General features: G+C 31.6%; 1 protein-coding gene across 1 annotated transcript in view; it reads left to right on the top strand.

Annotated features, from left to right (window-relative positions):
* Nucleotides 1-4,546: 4,546 nt before the first annotated feature.
* Nucleotides 4,547-10,607, top strand: part of LOC106679584 (uncharacterized) — a 13,630-nt gene continuing 7,569 nt past the window's right edge. Inside the window, exons 1-3 of the mRNA XM_067052788.1 lie at nt 4,547-4,582; nt 5,804-5,876; nt 7,884-7,960. The gene's annotated coding sequence lies outside the window, so the exon portion shown is untranslated. The remainder of the gene's footprint in view (nt 4,583-5,803; nt 5,877-7,883; nt 7,961-10,607) is intronic.

The raw sequence follows: 10,607 nt of genomic DNA on the forward strand, positions 1-10,607 counted from the left end.
ATCATTTTTCATTGTAGGATTTATTTGCATCCTCATATGTATGTCATGTTCATGTTGATATCAAAGAATAAATTTATGTGTCTTTATTTATAATCTTTACACTTGTTAATATTGTTTAAACAAATAAATTTCATCTTATTTTAGTCTCAAAACATTTTTAATTCCTTTATAAATCCGACCTTTCGCCCTAATCGGTCATCCTCAAGGACAATCTTATTACAATTTAAAGACCAAGTCATTAAAAAAACTACTTCACACAGGCTATTCTGCCCAGGTCATTTATATCAGTCCACAAATTACTTTAATTTGTCAATTATTCACATAAAATTAAAAATTAAAACCTTTTATCACAGTTAACCTTCTTTGTTAAAATTTATCTTGGTTGTGTCCATATAACTTTATGCAGTCTATTCGGCCCAGGTCATTTATATCAGTCCACAAATTACTTTAATTAGCCAATTATTAACATAAAATTAAAAATTAAAACCTTTTATCACAGTTAACCTTCTTTATTAAAATTTATCTAGGTTGTGATAAATTTTCAAAAAGAGAGAAGCTTCCTACATTTTCTTTTAAAGTGTAAGTTCGACCTTTAACTTTACTTATTTAATTATTAATGCAAGATCCATTGCCATCCGCTCCACCAATATTACTTACTATGGTGTCGTATAACTGTGGAGTTTATTCATTGTAGTAGCAGTAATATTAACCTTACACGATCAATATTGTTGTACGTGGTACATATAGGGACAATTTTGAATATTATTACTACAATATAACCCAATCCAGGACAATATAACTAAACGAGCAAGCAAGGTTAGTAGTGGGAGGTTACCGGACGGTTATATGTGCTGACTACACATGCTACACTGTCACTAGGAGAACTCAATCATTCAGGGAGGTTACGAAATGTAACAAAATATTATATCAAAATTTTATGCTCTTAAGTTTTTTTTAAAGTTTGAAAACACTCATAGGATATTACAGTGTAACTTGAGACATCGAACTTCAAAATCAGTTGTGAAGTTCGCTCAAAACAGAGCCCAAAGAAACAGACGAACAGATTTAACAGTAAAATTGTTGCAAAAGAATCACGAGACCTCAGTGAATAATCAGAACTATCAAACTTGAAATTCTGTTGAGCCTTTTGCTTAAAAATCTACAAATGGGCAAGTTATGTGAGAGCCCTAATCACATTGACCTCCTTTTGGCTTCGCCATAGTCAGAGAACAAATAGATAACCCACCAGCAAACACTGGTTAGAGGATCAGAGGTTACCCTGGAACACAGGACGAAACACGTACTGAAATGTGTCTAATGTTGCTTTCATTCATGAGTTGTACCTCTTTCACTTTGAATGTGCGATATTTATGCTGACAACAATTCCAACTCTTGGAGAACCTAAAGACACAAAAAAACCCTAAGAATTGAACTAGAACCTCTGAAAAGCTGTAGTTAGTCCATGACGCCTTCTGGCTGCATCTCTTCTCATCGTCTCTCTGATTTCTGAATTGATGAAGGAGAACGGAGGACTTTGAAAGAAGAGGTCTTGAGGGGTGCATGGTAATATAGCAAAGTGGTGAGATTAGTGATAATTGCATTATCATCATGGAGGAAGAGAAATATATAGGTTTAACGGATTGGGATAGTGAATCGAGAAAATTATTGAGTTTATCATGTGTTGGGAGTCAAGGTTCAGCCAGGAGATTTGTTTAGAAATTATTTTAGGAAATGTAATGTTATAGAAAACCTGGATACTATCATGATATGGGAGGAAAGACCCAGTAGTCAGAGAGGAGAAGAATTCGTTTATCTCTGTCAGACAACGTCTCTCGTCGAAGGACAATCTTTGTCATGACGACGAGCGATCCAGCTGTACAAATTCAGATTTTTGTTTTCAATCTTCCCTCTAAACATTCTCGTGACATTTCAAAAACCATTCTTCATAGGATTCCAGCTCAATGCGGGCGGTGGCATTCTCTCCATTATCATATTTTCATATCGATCTGATGTACACAACATCGTCGTTTCTTTTTCATTTTTGTCTTTCGTAAAGCTAATAATAATAGTAAGAATTCTTCATCAAATGATCTCAACACGTTGAACTGATCGCACAAAATATCGCGATGGGTGCGGAGTCACGTTATCGCAGACCTCCACGATGACCGATGGATCGCTTACCACTGCTATAGACCGCCTTCTGTGCAGCCGAGCCTTAAATAATTATGTGGATGGAGAAAAATTTCCCCTCCCTGAGAGTAAGTTCCTCACCGAAGCTCCACCCACAAGGTCCTTCATTAAGTTGTTTACCTACACAGGCAATGCATTAACCCCTATAACCTTTACAACAGCAATTTTGGTTGTGTGGATTGTCCGTCAATTGCTTTTGTAATATGTTATGATTTTATTCGTAAATAATAAAACGTCAGCTGGAACACACATATGTACATAATTTAAATATTAAATCAAAGAAGGAACAGTTATTTTATGTATAGTTCGTTTTTTGTTCGTGTTTTGCTTTGTTCATCAACTCAGCAGACGCCGCGAGTGAGCTCAATGAAATAAACCCGGAGATATGAAGATATGAAGCGGAAAAAGCAATGCACTGGTTGTCATGGTTCAAAACGGAAACATTTTGTTGTGTTTTCTCACTACAATCCGGTACAGTCGTGTCCATCATGGTACTATGTGTAAGTGTTTTTTCCCCCTCTTTTCTCACACCAATATTTAGCTTAGCCAGACCACCTAATGGAGAGAACTAAGAGCTGCTAAACGATCTAAGAGTCACTTAGAAGATCGTTTCGGTTCTTAGAAACCTTCGTCTTTTATACGTCCTGTATATCATATTGCATTGTCCTATTGTTTGTAGTAAAAAAAGATAATAATAATAATCAATAATCAACCACAGTAAAGAAGGAATAGTGAATCAACTTGTTAGTCTAATAATATTTTGGCAAATAATTAAACATTTAATCGATTAATTATATTATTTCAATTTCTTGAGACAAGGTAATTATTTATTAAATAAATCAAAAATTTTTATCCAATTTTGTCTCAACACTTTTATTTTTCACCAGTCCAACGTTTTGGCCATTCTAGCCATCCTCAAGGACATCTAAATATTTAACAGCTTATATTATATCTTCATTTTTAACACTTATAACAACATTATTCACTAATAATATAACATACCTTCAATAAAAATTCAATATAATTCAAGGTATGTTATATTATTAGTGAATAATGTTGTTGTTATAAGTGTTAAAAATGAAGATATAATTTAATCGATATTAGACTAAGAAACCGGACATCCACCGCCATCGCAATCCTAAATTGGGAAAACACACTACTAACGATCGATCTTTTGAACTTATAAGCTTAAGATACACTTATCTATAATCGATACCACAAAGCAAGGGGGGGGGGGGTTTGAAAAATAGGGACCTTGCCAATTTTTCACGATCCTTAATTCAACATTAACTCATTAATCCATCATTAATCATTAATTCATCTGAAAGGTTAGGGATACTCAGTTTCCCATTTCATAGAATCTCCTAATACAGTTCCTGGTTTATTAACTGCATTATTATTAACGCCTGGATTATGTTATGTTCATGAAAACTTTAGTGTTAACATTGCTGTAATAATTAATATGAATGCAGAATTGAATTTATGAAGAGTTGAGCTTTTATAGTTTTAACTTCTTTAATAAGCCATATTTTGATTAGTAAATTTTGTCCTATATTTTACATTAGCACAACCTATGCAACAAATAAATTTTGAAATAAGTACTTTCTGAAAAATTAAAAATAATAAATTTTAAATTAGGTATTGAGAAATGTCAACAAATCTTAACCTATATAGTGTTTCATATCAATCAAAGGTTATGGAAGATATGTAAACTGGCACCCATCCCACATCTCTAGCTAAATTAGAGAAGCTTAGCAACAATTTTAAAACTACTTGTTCTCTGTTTTTAACCCGTTAATGAGCACTTTACAGCTCTTTAATTTAAAAACGAGCAAATATGTCTCATCAAAATGTCACATTTTTCTAAGTCTATACCTATACATCTGTCCAAAAATTAAAGAAAATATGAGCCGAGTATTCGGTTTATTCCCAATCTAAAGGAGTAGGAAAACCATTTCAGGTTTGAATAGTGTCATGTTAAGCAATAATCTAAAGGAATAATCTAGAGCAGAACGGGGAAACATGGAATTGACATTTTAAAAAAAAAATAAATCATTAACTACTAACCTAAACAAATTTTGTATACTTTTTTCTGGAATGTTATTAGTTAATAATTTAACGAAATGAAGAAAAAACGTTTTCTTGATTTATAATATTGACAAATTAATTTAAGTCCATTTGGAGTAATCAAGAGTAAATGTCATAGCGACAACTAATGTTTAATCAAGGTAGTTGCAATAATTTATTTAATAAATATGTTATTCAAACATTACCCAGGTCTAACCTAGAGAAATATGGAATCTCTCGGATTCTTCACTAAACTGTTTGACACTGAAAAAAGTTTGTTCCGTATTCTAAATTAGATAATATTCAAGCTTGTGCAGTTCATCAAGTCTGTATTAAACAAATCTAATCTATAATCAATACACTTAAGGTGTAATCATTTAATAAGATAGTTTTAGCTTCAAAGTTCAGGAACTTGATTAAGATGCAATAAAGTTAATAACACAGGTCAACACAAATTTTAATTAACTGATAAAAGAAAGGATAGTTTTACTAGCCAATGTTCGCTATTGTGATTAGAAATTTGAAGCAAAATCCATGCCATTTTTTCCATTGTTACTAAACAATTTCTTAACTAATGCCCTGACGGAATAGCTCAGTTAAAGTCTAAAATTGCCTAAAATTTTAAACCAAAATGTTCTTTGAATAACCATTTTCCAAGATACAGTTCTTCAATCACTGACCATTTTCCCACCCGATTGTTTCTTATTTTGTGAAATATCGTCAACAATACGCATCGAAAAAATCGCAAAAATCGAGAACAATCACGCAATTATTATATTATTTATTTTTTAGAATTAAAAAAAATAATTCTATAAAAACATATGTTCAAGTTGTAATTATAGCTCTTTAATATACCTTATTCATTAATTAAAGTCAGCCTTTTCCGAGATTAATTCATTTAGCCACCAGATATAAACTTTCCATCCAAGAATTCAATCTTTGATTTGAAATTCTGTTTCATGCCTCTTTTGATTAACTCTTAAGAAATTGGTTTCCTTAGTTTGGATAAAAATAGAATTTTGTTTAGGTTCTGTTGTTTAGTACAGTAGGTTAATTCTACAGAACAGTAGGCGACGAAGTTGGGGACGAAGTTGGGGACGAAGTTGGAATCTTGAGTCGGGAGAAGAGCAAAGCTGTGATTGCTCTGTGGTTTTGAAGAGCGATAACATAGCAAAAATCCCAACCTGCCTTTTTTCATGATGTCAGTTATAGTTTATCTATCTTCTATTATTTGGATTCATCAAAACCGTTGAATTAAAACATAAACATAAACATTAAAAATGTTTTCTTTTAATGTATTTTTTAATGGTATAAGTGGGGAGAGTGAATGAGAGAAGGAGGGGGGATACGAGATACTACAGCTTGAGCCATGATTTATTTAAATTTAAATATAATTAACTACGTCACAAAATCTTATATAATATTCCTGTAGTAAAGTTCAGATGTATTTTCTAAATCGCTAACAGTCTTAAATGGCTAGTAATAATAGAAACTACATTTTACCTTCAATTTAAAATGCATAATACATGTCAATCTTATATTGCAGGCTCTAGGCATAACAACATTAGTGAATGTTACCTATTTTCTCGTGACGGCGGGATCATTTTCTGATGAAATAGGTAAGGAATGATGGCTTAATATTACTGTACATAAGAAATAATTTTTAATTATTTAAACTAAATAATAAATTCCATCAATTTATCCCTTCTTAATTGTCATATAACCAAAATATTACTATTAAATTTAATTATTTCATAATTAATGAAATATGGAACATATATGAAAGTGATGATCAGCTATATTGAGACTATTGCGATATAGCTTTATAGTTCGCAGAGGCATGAAAAAAACTAAAAAAAACAGTTATTTAGAAATAGAAATTCTTCAACAAATCATTAAAAATCTAGTTATACTCTGTACATATGTGAGATGTCGGCTGACAAATATGAGATTCGAAGAACCGTCAGGTGATCGAACATGTATATATAAAGGTACTGGACTCAATAAAAGTCAGCCTTTTTTACCCATTCAGAGAGTGTTCTTACGATATTCTCTTCCTTTTTTATTTATTTTTCTACGCAAAGACGTAAATAGTGAATGAGTGCATCGGTTGAAAGTTATTTTTAAATTTTTTTCTTTCCTTCTCTGTTTTCGATAGGCAATACACATCGTCATTTCAAATCAGTATTTAAAGATGACATTAGCTACAACGCACACGAATGCTCTGGAATGGATATAAATTCGCACAGCAACCTCGCAACGCGAAATGCCATTTCAGATTTAAAAAGGTTCAGCGGAGAAATGGGTGGAGTAGAATCATTTTCTGAAAGGAGCTCCAGCGGTATGGGGGTTCCTTCAGGGTGACAGAGATTAGGGAACATAACACCATCCCAATTGAGTGCTTGTGCGGACTCAAAAAGAGAGTGACAAATTAACTTAAAACAAATGTTGACAAGAATGGATCAAAATGTGTCCTTTCTCATTCGAAAATAGAAATGGTGTTCATCGTCGATTTGCCGATCATGTCATAAATGGGAAAAATTCATAGAACCCGTTTCTTTTTAAATTTTAAATTTGTAAATATGATTCATCCACATTTTACATATCGTTTTACACGTAGCGCCTCTCGATGGCGTTTAATAGCCCAGAGAGTTGAATTTTGCCCAGAAAAACTGGTAGACCATGTGCGAATTTCCCATTCAGAGAATTCTACTCCATAGGAGGCAGTGAGTAATATAAGCATAGTGGACCCCCTCAGGACATTCTCGTCCTATTTTAGGAAATGTATAATAGGCTTTAATTTAATCTGCCTTCCTTGGATATCTCCTCATACCTTAACCTTGTCTTACTTTCGTAAGGACCTACAGTTAGTTCCTGCAGGACTTAATCCCCTTTGCGACTGTAAGGCAGTTCCCTGCTGAGTGAAGTTTTCTTCCTACAAGGACCTGCGGCTAGTTCCCGTACCTTCACGACCACTAGGCTCGTTCCCTACGGAGTAAAGCTTCCATCCTTCGAGGATTTACGGTTAGTTCCCGTGAGACTCATCCTGTCCTTTCATTTCCAGCTACCTAACCTATATGAACAAGCATTGTCAAGGCCTTCTGGTATAGAGCAACTTACAAATTGAAATGGAGCCAGAACCATCTATTCTAACACAAACACCTCGACAGGTTCATCGATTTTGAATGGGTGAACACTATTGAATACCCTAGCGAGTATCAGGACTAAACATTTCATAATTGTATAAAATAAATGACACCTCCCCTAAAATTTATATACTCATTTCAATAGGTTGATTGAATTTCACTTTATTCTTGTAACTTTATCACATAGATCATGTTACCAGGAATATTAATAAATAGTACTTTTCAGGAATTTCGGTACCTAATTATGGCATAAATTAAAACCATATTGGCATTTTAATAACAAAACCGTTTCTTATTGTAACCTATATTTTTTAGATAAATAATTTACCTTAAGAAACATGTATAATAAGAAATAAAAATACCCGATGGGCTTTATTTGGAACCGTTTCGGTTATGTAAAATATATAGCTAATATATATGAGCTATATATTAATAAAGCTATATATTAATGGCTTATAATCTTTCATTTTTTATTTTCAGTGCCATTTTGTATAGTATTGGCCTATTTAATAGTACTAGCAGTAGGACTCACACTAGCCTTCTGCGGAGCTTACAGCGTAAGTAAGAGATTGTCATTCTTAAAATATATTTATTTATAATAGTCAATATAGTTTAAAATACACTTAACATTTAGAAATATTTTTTTAAATTATATTTATTATTGATTATTAATAGTTTAAATTTTGTAACATTCAATAAAGAAATTGTCTTCGTTGGTCCAAAACACTCTCCCTGAGTTTAGGGTTGAAGTCAGTCCTCCATATTGAATCTCTTTTTTAACCTATTTCACTAATTTGACATAATTTAAAATGTCCAAAATAAAACATTATCAACTCCTTAATTTTTAATATACTTCAATTTTGTTGTGTATATGAATAATTTATGTTATATACATTTGTAGTTTCCATATACACAACGCACTATGCACTTGTTTAAATCAGGATCAGTAATGTGTTGCTATCTCTGTGACCTTAAGCCATTTACGATCTTTGAATTTCAAATATTATAAAAATTATTTTAACATTTAAAATCACAAAATATTCCAATCATTTTGAAATGTTTTTTCACACATTTATGCTTATAAAATACATTAAAATGTAAATAAATACCTATAATAATTCAATTTGATTAGGAAATTATCTATAAATTTTAAAGAATTATTAAACAAAAATTTGAATATAAATCTACCAAAAGATAACAATACAATTATTGCAACCACCATTTTCTCAGAAACTCATAACATTTAATAAAATAATAAACATATTTTATATAATGTAGCGACGCTATCTATGAGCAAGTGGAAGAACTATAACCTTCATCGCTGCCGACAATGAGTACTCCTTATGATTGTCCCACAGATCGGGTGATAATAATTTGTCAATTTAATTTTAAATATATATATACATGGTTGATGAAATGAACTTCTTACAGGCGGTGCCTCTCGCCTGTTTTATTCTTAGCAGTATGATTACCACAGAAATAGTATATTTTTCCACTATCTTGAATATTAAAGCAAATACCTGTAGGACTGACTATACTCCCTCACGACCGTAAGCCAATACCTTAAGGAGTAAAGTATTAATCCAACGATGGTTCAATACCTGCGACTGCGAATCAATTCATCCCCTCTTCAACTACATAACCTATATGTACAAGTTATCTCATCCCAATTTTTTATTACTTTAATGAAAAATATGTATAATTACTAGTCAAAACCGATGAGTCTGCCAAGTATAGGTAGGGGGAATAAAAAATGGCAACTGTTTCAAAACCTTAAAAAAAACATTAATTTTTCATTCGGAGCTCTATATCTTAAAAACTACCAAGAACACTAGAAAATCTAAAAGAACATTATTTAAAGAAGAGTAAATTTGCTGAAATATTAGCCCTAATAGAGCTATTTACGTCCAATAGTTCTGGAGATATAGCCTTTTAAAAAGTAACATTTTATAAAAATGTACTTCAATATCAGTAGTTAGTTAATTTATTTTGAAAAATCTATCTCAGGAACTATGTGACGTACAGATGTCTATTAGCAATCAAATTAAAGCTAGTTTAATGTAATATAAAGTACTTTATGACCTTTACCTTAGTAGAAATAGTAGTTTTCATGATTTTTGCTAAAATAAATTGATTTATAGTTGTTCGGACAATAAGTTTTATTTATGAAAAACTTTATTTCAGAAACCATTGGACGCACAGATTTCTGTCTGCACTCAAATTAAAACTAGTTAAATTTACTATAAAATAGTTAATAATGTTTATCTTTGTAGGAGTAGTAGTTTTTATGATATTTGACGAAATAAACTCACAAAATGTTAATTTCTAGTTGTTCGTATAAACTGTTGGATTTTTGAAAAAAAAAATATATCTCAAGACCCATAAGACTTCCATATGTCTGCCAACACTAAAATCACAGGAAATTTAACTTACTATAAAGCAGCTTATGACACCTAACTTCGTAGTGGTAGTAGTTTTTATCATATTCACATATTAATATAAATTTGGCTAATAAAAATTTGTCCGAATAACTGTAAATCAATTTATTTTAGCAAATTTCATGAAAACTACTACTCTTACGAAAATAAACGTCCCAAACTACTTTATAGCTCATTAAACTAGCTTTAATATGAGTGCTAAACGACATCTTCACGTCCAATGGTTTTTGAGATATAGATTTCTCAAAATAAATTAACTAACTACTGATATTTCGGTACATTCCATACAACATTTTTATGAAATGTTCCTTTTTAGAAAGCTTATATCTCGAGAACTATTGAACGTAAACAGCTCTCTTAGATTTTCTATTGTTGTTGGTAGGTGTAAGAATATAGAGCTCCGAATAAAACATTAATTATTTTTAACGTTTTGAAACAGCCGCCATCTTTTATTCCCCCTATACTATCCCCTGGCAGAATCATCAATTTTGACTAATAATTATAAATAGGTTTCAATTAAAAAGTCATAAATTGGGGCGAAACAACTGCCTTTTCTCGCCTCTTGGGCTCTTGTACTATATAAATACGCTTTGTTGAGCACCTTACCTCTTAAAATGGTGCCACACAGCCACCTCGTCAATAAGGTGATTTTACTCATCATTATCTCTTAGCCATTGTCTATTTTTGTTCATGGCACCAATTCATATTTTTAATATTTTCATTATCTCTAGTTGTAAAATATCACCATTCGCTATATATATATATA

This window comes from Halyomorpha halys, unplaced genomic scaffold (assembly GCF_000696795.3).
Source record: "Halyomorpha halys isolate HHAL.00 unplaced genomic scaffold, Hhal_1.1 Scaffold209.1, whole genome shotgun sequence".
NCBI classification, from domain to species: domain Eukaryota; kingdom Metazoa; phylum Arthropoda; class Insecta; order Hemiptera; family Pentatomidae; genus Halyomorpha; species Halyomorpha halys.